We start from the raw sequence: 9,378 nt of genomic DNA on the forward strand, positions 1-9,378 counted from the left end.
TTTAAATTAATCCGTAAGCAAGGCTACACCAACTCAAGAAAAGTCATGTATCAGTATCATGTATCAGTATTTTACACATATCAACCCGACAAAATCTTCCATAGGAGTACTCACTCACGTTTAATAATATCCAGCTCAATCCTGTACCAGCTGGTATGGAACCACACAGCTGACCACCAATTTTATATGTTCCAGCTTGTATAGAAATCTCGCAGCTGACCACCAACTTTATGTAGCCGCTCAGGCGTGACTCCACTGAGTTCCACAACTGGCACTTCCCGCAATGTCTCTCTGCATCACAGGTGTCGGGAAAATTGGTGTAGATCCTATAATCAGAAGTGTGGTAGCATGTAGGTGAACAGAAACCGGAGCAGATGTGTTTTTATCTCTCTTTATTCGCCACAGAAAGATACAACTGCGACAAGAGAGTCTTTCAGAGTAGTGCGTCTCTCTCTCTTAAAGGCTGAGTGTAGTCTGCACATCTGCCCTGTTCCGCTCTGGGAGTGGCCCTGAGGTCAGCCGTTTTAAGAGATGCCATACTCCTTAGATATTCTGGGATTTGCACATGAGTAGAAGTGAATTACAACTCTACCATGCACATCAGACACCTCAACAAGGCAGTATTAAGTACATTAAATACATTAATATGGATATTTGTTTTTCCCAAGACTTAAACGTATGTACAATTCATATTCTTCTATAGCCGTCCCTTACCCTCATGTTTACGTCCGAAAATGCTGACTTTCGCAGATCTGGCGCTCATCTTATTCCCACATCACGCTTACACTGAAGTAGCATTTGGATCCTTATCTCAACACTACAACACATTATCACTAAATATGAATAAACATAATGTGTATAGTAGCGACAGACGTAATTCCTGTGTGGAAATGATGTTGGCACCAGAACAATCCTGCATCATCCTTGACCATGTTTGGGATTTCATTCACTCGGGAGTTATCTTGGAAAGATCATATTTTACATCTCTTGTAAAATCTGCATCCATGAGATTAGGTGTGCTAAGCCGACTCCGTACCTTCGTTACCCCTGCGCAGTTCTTGACTTTATACACGGGTTTTATTTGCCCCTGTGTAGAGTACAACTCTACTGTGTGGGGAGGTTCCCCACATACAGCTCTTCTCAATAGGATGGAGTCAAAGGCTTTTCGTCTCATTAACTCTTCTCCTCTTACTGGTTCCCTGCAACCTCTGTCTCTTCACCTCACTGTTACATCTTTATCTCTTTTCTGTCGCCACTTCAATGGTCACTGCTCCTCTGAATGGCTGCTTGCATCCCTCCACCTCTACGACGGGCGCGTAGCACCGGTCTAGCAACAAATTCTCATCCCTTTTCTGTCCACCTCTCTAATGCATGAGTTAACCATTACTCCCAGTTCTTCATTTATACAACAGATCAGCTCTGGAACTGTCTCCCTTTGTCTGTATTTCTTGCTTCCTATGATCTTCAGTCTTTCAAAAGGATTGTGTCCAGGCATCTCGAAATGATCGGAACTTGAATTTGGCTCTCTTTTGTATTTTTTTTTTTCGTTGAAGGAACAGTTTGCAGGCTCCTGGCCCTTAGCTCCTTTTTCCTTGGATAAAACACACACACACACACACACACACACACACACACACACACACACACACACACACACACACACACACACACACACACACACACACACACACACACACACACACACACACACACACACACACACACACACACACACACACACACACACACACACACACACACACACACACACACACACACACACACACACACACACACACACACACACACACACACACACACACACACACACACACACACACACACACACACACACACACACACACACACACACACACACACACACAAGGGGTGGGGGGCAGTCGGCCATGAAAGCAATAATAATCATTCCATGGAAGGTCAGAATACTGCCTGAATGCCTCCAATGTGCATGTTGAGAGTGACACTGACGCTGCTCCTTAAGGGTGTACCCAGAGGCCGTACTGGCAGGATAGGACAAGTTACTAAGATTGGTGAGCAGGTCTAGTAACGTTCATAATACCACTTTTCCATTCTCTAAGGTTTGAGATATACGGACTACCTTCTGGCTTTACTCAACAATAGTGATATTGATACATGACATTTCTTGAGTTGGTCTACTCTTGCTTTCGGATTAATTTCATATATATTAGGTACAATAGATGTTTACAAGTTTTATGTTTTTCAACTTTATTATAAGTCATAAAATGTGTGTGTGTGTGTGTGTGTGTGTGTGTGTGAGAGAGAGAGAGAGAGAGAGAGAGAGAGCGAGCTTGCATGCAAATGCAAGCAGTCGCATACGCACAGCCTCAACCAGCAAAAACTTATTTTTCTCCTTTCTTGCCTGTGTCACAAGATGCCGGTGTATGAAAACAACGGTAGTTTCTCTTGTCATGTTGTTCTAGAAATGATTGAAAAAACCCTCCACTGCACTCAAGCACCCATTTTTATCAGGAATACTCCCATGGCCTGGACTTTCCCCATGCTCATTACAAACTTTCCCCATGCTCATTACACTTCCAGCTCAATCCATTCAGTTCTTTGTTTCCCAAACCTTTTTTCCCCCTCCGCCCCCCCCCCCCGACGCTTTTAATCTTTGATGATACATTGGAATAAACCATCACAGCAATCAAGCCAGTAATCCTTCACCACGCATTTTCACATAGTATACTTTCTTGCAACACACACAGCCCATACAAAAATTACCAGCCCATCCCACCCGATCCTTTGCTCACCAGGCCCATGTCTTTACCCCAAACCTTGACGAGTTCATGATGCAACGCAGGTCACGCGGTTGACGAAAGCACTTGTGATCTTAAAATTAACTCTGGCTGTCTGCATTTGCCAGATATACCAGAAGACCCGCCGACATGTAAAAATACCCTCGTTAATACCAGTACATCAGTCCTGTGTGAGGCAGCCCTAGCATGTATTCATTATGAACGGTGGGTGTTAGCGCCGATGTGGTGACATGTGGAGAGGTGTAGGAGGACTACTGGGCCTTGGGATAGGCCCTGAGTCAGACGTAAAAAAAAAAAAAAAATCTGATGTAATGACACCCTAACAAAAAAAAAAAAAAAAAAAAAAAAAAAAACTCTCTCTCTCTCTCTCTCTCTCTCTCTCTCTCTCTCTCTCTCTCTCTCAATATCGCAGCATTCCGGATAACTGATTTAATATCGTCGTCACCCCCCCCCCCCGATATTACCAAAGCAGTTCCTGTCTCACCTTCACCTAATTTTTTCAAAGTACTTACTAGTAGTTATTCCCTTTTCTATTGCTCTTAACCTTTTCACTACGACAGGTGTCTTCTGTGCTGAGAAAGGTCATGTATTGGTGTTTAAGAATATATTACTGAAAGACATCATTGTATTGAAGGGCGTTGCACGTTGTTTCTAAAGATATATATATGATTCTGATTCAGATAATATATCATGTGTTTGATTCAGGTAACATCAATATAGCACAACATAGTATTTGAATGTGTATGCAGTTTCAGTGTTTCTTTGATGGCCAGATCTCTATTTTTCTCTACCAGGTTCATATTCTAAGCTGCTCAGTATTATTACGCCATTTATTTTAGTTATGCTCTTACTACTGTCATATGATGTTATTCTGTTAATCATACACCTTTCACAATGTAGAGATGAGAAAACCATATCACTACTAACCCCTTCACTACGAGAGGTCAACTCACGGTGGCATCCTTTTTACTCTACTGTTGTTGCTACCAAACGATTTTATTCAACTTAGGAACAGCCTGTCGTGTTAATTTTTTTTTTCAAGAACATATATAACCCTTCCACCTCCTGAAAGATACTCTTAGGAAAATAAGATAGTCAGATGATGGCAAGAATAAAATTAAAAAAGATCCCTGGGCACAAAAGAGTTAAAATAGGCCTGTGATAAGAACCCAGCTTATTGCTTTTAAAGGTTCTTTATGGTAAGCGTCCAGTAAGATGGCATTTGACAGTCGGCGAAGAGAGTTACGGAAGTTGTCATTAGGATGAGGGGATTAAGAAATGCAGTATTGCACTGGGGACTTTATTCGATACAAATATACCAAAGTGTACTTTCGTCAGCTAAAAGATATATTATGAAGTATACGGCAAGCTCAGAGCTGCTGATGGATACTGGATGAAGCTGGTTAAAGTTAAGGATAGGCTGTGTTTGGTTAGGCAGTGCTTCTTAGCCTTGTGTGCAGGCACCAGCTAGCGAAACATCAAAAATAAGGATGCGAAACATAGTTATCAGTTCCGTAATATGGTTACACAGTTATGGGAAGCACATATCATTAAGTTTTGAGTCTTTTGTTTCATATGTTTTTAATTGTATTAGTGTATTATATACTGCTATTTCTTCCAAATCTTCTATTGTTCTCTTGTTTTCAGTTTTGTCAGTGCTTCATATTACTGGCCACTTTGTTGCTGATAAATCTAAAAGCAGTTTACACACATCATCGCGAAGAACACGTATATTCAAAATGCAGAGAAGAACATTATTGGCAAAGAAAATTTCGCCTGCTTTCACCAGAGATTACTAATTTAAGTATAGCGCAATGAGTAATGAAAATTTGCAAACTTTCCTTCATTTGATGAGGCTGCTAGTCCAAAGAAGGAATCAAAACAGTGCCGGCTCCCTGACGTTTTGAAATGGTAAACCCAGCAGAAGGGGCCATAGCATATCCAGCACTGGGCAAGTACCAGATGAGCAAAATATTACATAAGATGGTTCAGTGAATTAACGACTTCACTTTAGGCTTTGTTCATTTCACAGTTCAAGCGAACATTTCAAAATTTTCCTTAATATCCATTCCATTGTTTCACTCAGTCCAAAATATGTTATTAATAACATGGTTAGAACACTGGATGCTTGACGAATGCATGACCCATAACACTAATTTTATATTATTAGAAGAGCACCAGCCCAGCCTGTTGAACAATAGTAGCAAAGATGTAGGTGTCATTGTGCTGTCCAGTCGTCAGCGTTCTCGGGAAGGAGGATGCGTTATAAGTTATTCAAACGCGCCTTTACCAAGCCACTAATAACACCCAGTGGCCGTTTTATTTATTTTACCTGAAAATAACCTACAACTTATTTCAGGTGAGATAAAAGTAGGGACATTCTTCAGTTTTAATAGTAACCACAGTGACCACCTTCCTGGTCCTGCCTCAGTGACTTGATGAACTTGAACAAAGGCCCATCAGATCTCAACAGTGCAGGATGACGGCCGCTGGGTTTCCAATGAGATTTCAAGGATGGTCCGAGCCACCCTTGGCCACTTCCATGGACACTTCACTGGATCGAAAGAGTTCAGGAACAATTTGGATAAAACTGATGACATGGGTGCGATTATAAAAAAGTTGCGTTAAATGAATTACGATTCATAAAAATCACTTGAAAAACGAGAACGAAATATCCACTGAGAAAGTGTCTGTTTTTAGAGTATATACCGCCAACAAATATGTCTCTGAACTTAAGCCTACTTAATGACTTGAAGAAGCGCGTTATAATCAACAGCGCCGTTGACTGTTTAAGTAAACTGAAGTTCATAGTCATCATTAATAATTTTGTTCAACCTCAACACCCCTTGATATATATATATATATATATATATATATATATATATATATATATATATATATATATATATATATATATATATATATATGTAGACTCTGTGGTACAGTGTTCGTTTCGTACACGGGTGATCCAGGGGTCGCGCCCCGCCAGGGTAATAAACTTTGGGAGTGTTCACCCGGGCACGTACTGCATTGGCGGACACAAGGGGTGCTGTGGTTGAACCAGTGTCGCATACTAATAGTATGCTTGCACCCAGTCGGCTTGCGTGGGCCGATTACACTTGGTTCACAGACTACACACACATCCAAAGCCACTCCAACACTACAGTTACACTTACAAGCACTTCTCACCCTACATACAATCTCTACCAGACAGCCTAAGCCACTTGGTAGAGATACATTGGCTGTATCGTCCCGACTTCGGTCGGGATAGGCTGGTCCTGCAGTGGATACTCAAACGGCTGATGATATATATATATATATATATATATATATATATATATATATATATATATATATATATATATATATATATATGAAGAGGAACATAAAGTTCTTAGAATTTCGTAATTGTATTATAAGATTTTCTGAAAGGGAGGTTAGGTTAAGTTCGTAAAGATAGAGTGAGCGTATGATATAGGTATCCTATATCCAGGTGAAAAATAAGCACAGAGTCGGTAGGGTATTGGATGCCGTTATGGCATTACACATACCAGCAGCTGCGTTATTTATGCGCCATAAAGAGAGGCACACAGGTGATCCTAAACCACAGTCTATCTGGAAACACTGTATCGTCATAAATACTGTCAGGTTGTGTGGTGCTGTGGCCACAAGTTCTTTTACACTGCACTGAAAATATATCAAAACGTAACAAAATAATGCAAACTAAGCATTAACATTCAGCCGGCTGGAGGGGTTGTAAAATCCTTTTATAACATCGGAGCTGCAGGCGTATAAAAAAGATTCTCGGCCATATCCGTACATGTTTCTATGTATTAAGGTACCATATTCTTGTGTTTGGCCTGCGTCTGAACCTGCAACTTAGTTTAAGATGGTTATGATGTTGATTCGTTGTTGTTGTTGTTTTGTTGTTGTTGTTAGTACTAGTAGTAACAGCAGCAGCAGCAGCAGTAGTAGTAGTAATGCGAATGGGATATTATTTTGCTTGGTTTGTGTGTGTGTGTGTGTGTGTGTGTGTGTGTGTGTGTGTGTGTGTGTGTGTGTGTGTGTGTGTGTGTGTTCTGATAGTTATTGGGTGAAGAAAATAACTCAAACTGTTTTCAGCTGATTTGAACCAAACTTGGTGGGAGGACCCAATAACTCAAATAGTTTTGATTCAGTTTTGACTAAACGTGGTAGTATGGTTGAAGGTCACACAAAATGAAAAGATCTGATTATGAGAACAACGGTTCAAAGGTCTAGGTCACATGGAAAAGTCAACACAGTTTTTATCCAATTTGAACCAAATTTGATGAAAGAGTTGAGGGTCTGGCAAGGATTAAGATATTCGATTTTGACAATAATCGACCTAACCACAACGTCACAGGGCTGAGTCAAAGGTTCGGCCCTTATATCAATTGCAGGTGTTGCACTCTCTAAGTATTCCTTGACGATGATGATGATATGTACTGAAAGTGGCGAGGGTGATATAATATTCTTTGAACTTAAGCTAGTTCCATGTAACCGTCTGTTAGGCGGTTGTAACTGTACTGGTGGTTAGTGGTAGTGACATTGGGGGTGTCGTGGTGATGACGGTAGTGTGGTGGTGGTGTGTTATGGTTTTGGTAGTGGTGTGTTGGTAAGAGTCTGGTGTAGCTGGTGATGGTGATGATGTGATGGGGATGATGGCAATGGTGTATGGCACATTGATCTGATGTGGCATGGGTGTGGTGGTGGCACTGGTATGTGGTGATGGAAGTGGTGTGTGGTGGTTGCAGATGTGTGTGATGGTGGCAGGGATATGTGATGGTGGCAGGGGGGTGTGGTGGCTGCAGGGATGTGTTGTTGTGGCAGGGGTGTGTGATGGTGGTGGCAGGGGTGTGTGGTGTTGGTGGCAGGGGTGTGTGGCGATGGCAGGGATGTGTGTGTGTGTTACTAGTACTTTGTACCATTTATACTGTATACCCTACTTGCACTACATGCGTGCGGCAACGTCTACATATGTAAAGTGTGGAAGGTGTTGTGCCCCGTTTGGCCTTAACATACTGACCAGCTGTAGATTTTCTCGCATGTACAGTATGTACTCGTAGTGTACTGTATGTAGGATATACACACATGTCCACGTTGTCACATAGTAGTGTATGTGGGAATACAAGGCAATAGTTACATGTGGTGGTAGCCAAGGGTGTGTGGTGATGGTGGTGGTAGTGTGATAAAGTGGTGGCAATGGTGTGCGGTGGTGTGGCAAAGCTGTGGCAGTGATGTGTGGTTGTGGCAGTGGAATGTGATGGTGATAATAGTATGCTGGGGCAGCACTGGTGTGTAATGGCGGCAGTGCTGTGTGGTGGCGGCTGTGGTATGTGGTGGTGGCAGTGGTGTGTGGTGGTGCCAGTGGTGTGTAATGGCGGCAGTGGTGTGTGGTGATGGCAGTGTGTGTGTTGGTGGCAGTGGTGTGTGGTGGTGGCAGTGGTGTGTGATGGTGGCAGTGGTGTGTTGTGGTGGTAGTGGTGTGTGATGGTGGCAGTGGTGTGTGGTGGTGGCAGTAGTGTATGGTGGTGGCAGTGGTGTGTGGTGGTGGCAGTAATGTATGGTGGTGGCAGTGGTGTGTGATGGGGACAGTGGTGTGTGATGGTGGCAGTGGTGTGTTGTGGTGACAGGGGTCTGTGATGGTGGCAATGATATGTTGTGGTGGCAGGGGTCTGTGATGGTGGCAGGGGTCTGTGATGGTGGCAGTGGTGTGTGGCGATGGCAGTGGTGTGTGGTGGTGGCTGTTGTGTATGGTGGTGGCTGTGGTGTGTGGTGGAGGCAGTTGTGTGGCAGAGGTGTGTGGTGGTGGCAGTGGTGTGTGGTGCTGGCTGTGGTGTGTAGTGGTGGGAGTGGTGTGTGATGGTGGCAGTGGTGTGTGGTTGTGGTTGTGGTGTGTGATGGTGGCAGTGGTGAGTGGTGGTGGCAGTGGTGAGTGGTGGTGGCAGTGGTGTGTGGTGGTTGCAGTGGTGTGTGATGGTGGCAGTGGTGTGTGATGGTGGCTGTGGTGTGTGGTGGTGGCAGTGGTGTGTGATGGTGGCAGTGGTATGTGGTAGTAGTTGTTATGTGTGATGGTGGCAGTGGTGTGTGGTGGTGTCAGTGGTGTGTGATGGTGTCAGTGGTGTGTGGTGGTGGCAGTGGTATGTGGTAGTAGTTGTTTTGTGTGATGGTGGCAGTGGTGTGTGATGGTGGCAGTGGTGTGTGATGGTGGCAGTGGTGTGTGGTGGTGTCAGTGGTGTGTAGTGGTGGCAGTGGTGTGTGATGGTGGCAGTGGTGTGTGGTGGTGGCAGTGGTGTGTGGTTGTGGCAGTGGTGTGTGATGGTGGCAGGGGTGTGTGGTGGTGGCAGTGGTGTGTGGTGGTGGCAGTGATATTTGGTGATGGCAGTTGGTGTGTGGTGGTAGTTCTGGTGGTTGTAACTTGGTGATAATGGTGGTAGTGGTGTGTGTTGGTGGTGGTAGTGATGTGTGCTGGTGGTGGTAGTGATGTGTGTTGGTGGTGGTAATGGTGTGTGGTGACAGCATTAATAAGTGGTGGTGGCACTTGGTGCTTGTTGTTGGT

The sequence above is a fragment of the Coenobita brevimanus genome, chromosome 80 (assembly GCF_032717465.1).
Source record: "Coenobita brevimanus isolate Jiangsu-jjx chromosome 80, ASM3271746v2, whole genome shotgun sequence".
NCBI lineage: Eukaryota > Metazoa > Arthropoda > Malacostraca > Decapoda > Coenobitidae > Coenobita > Coenobita brevimanus.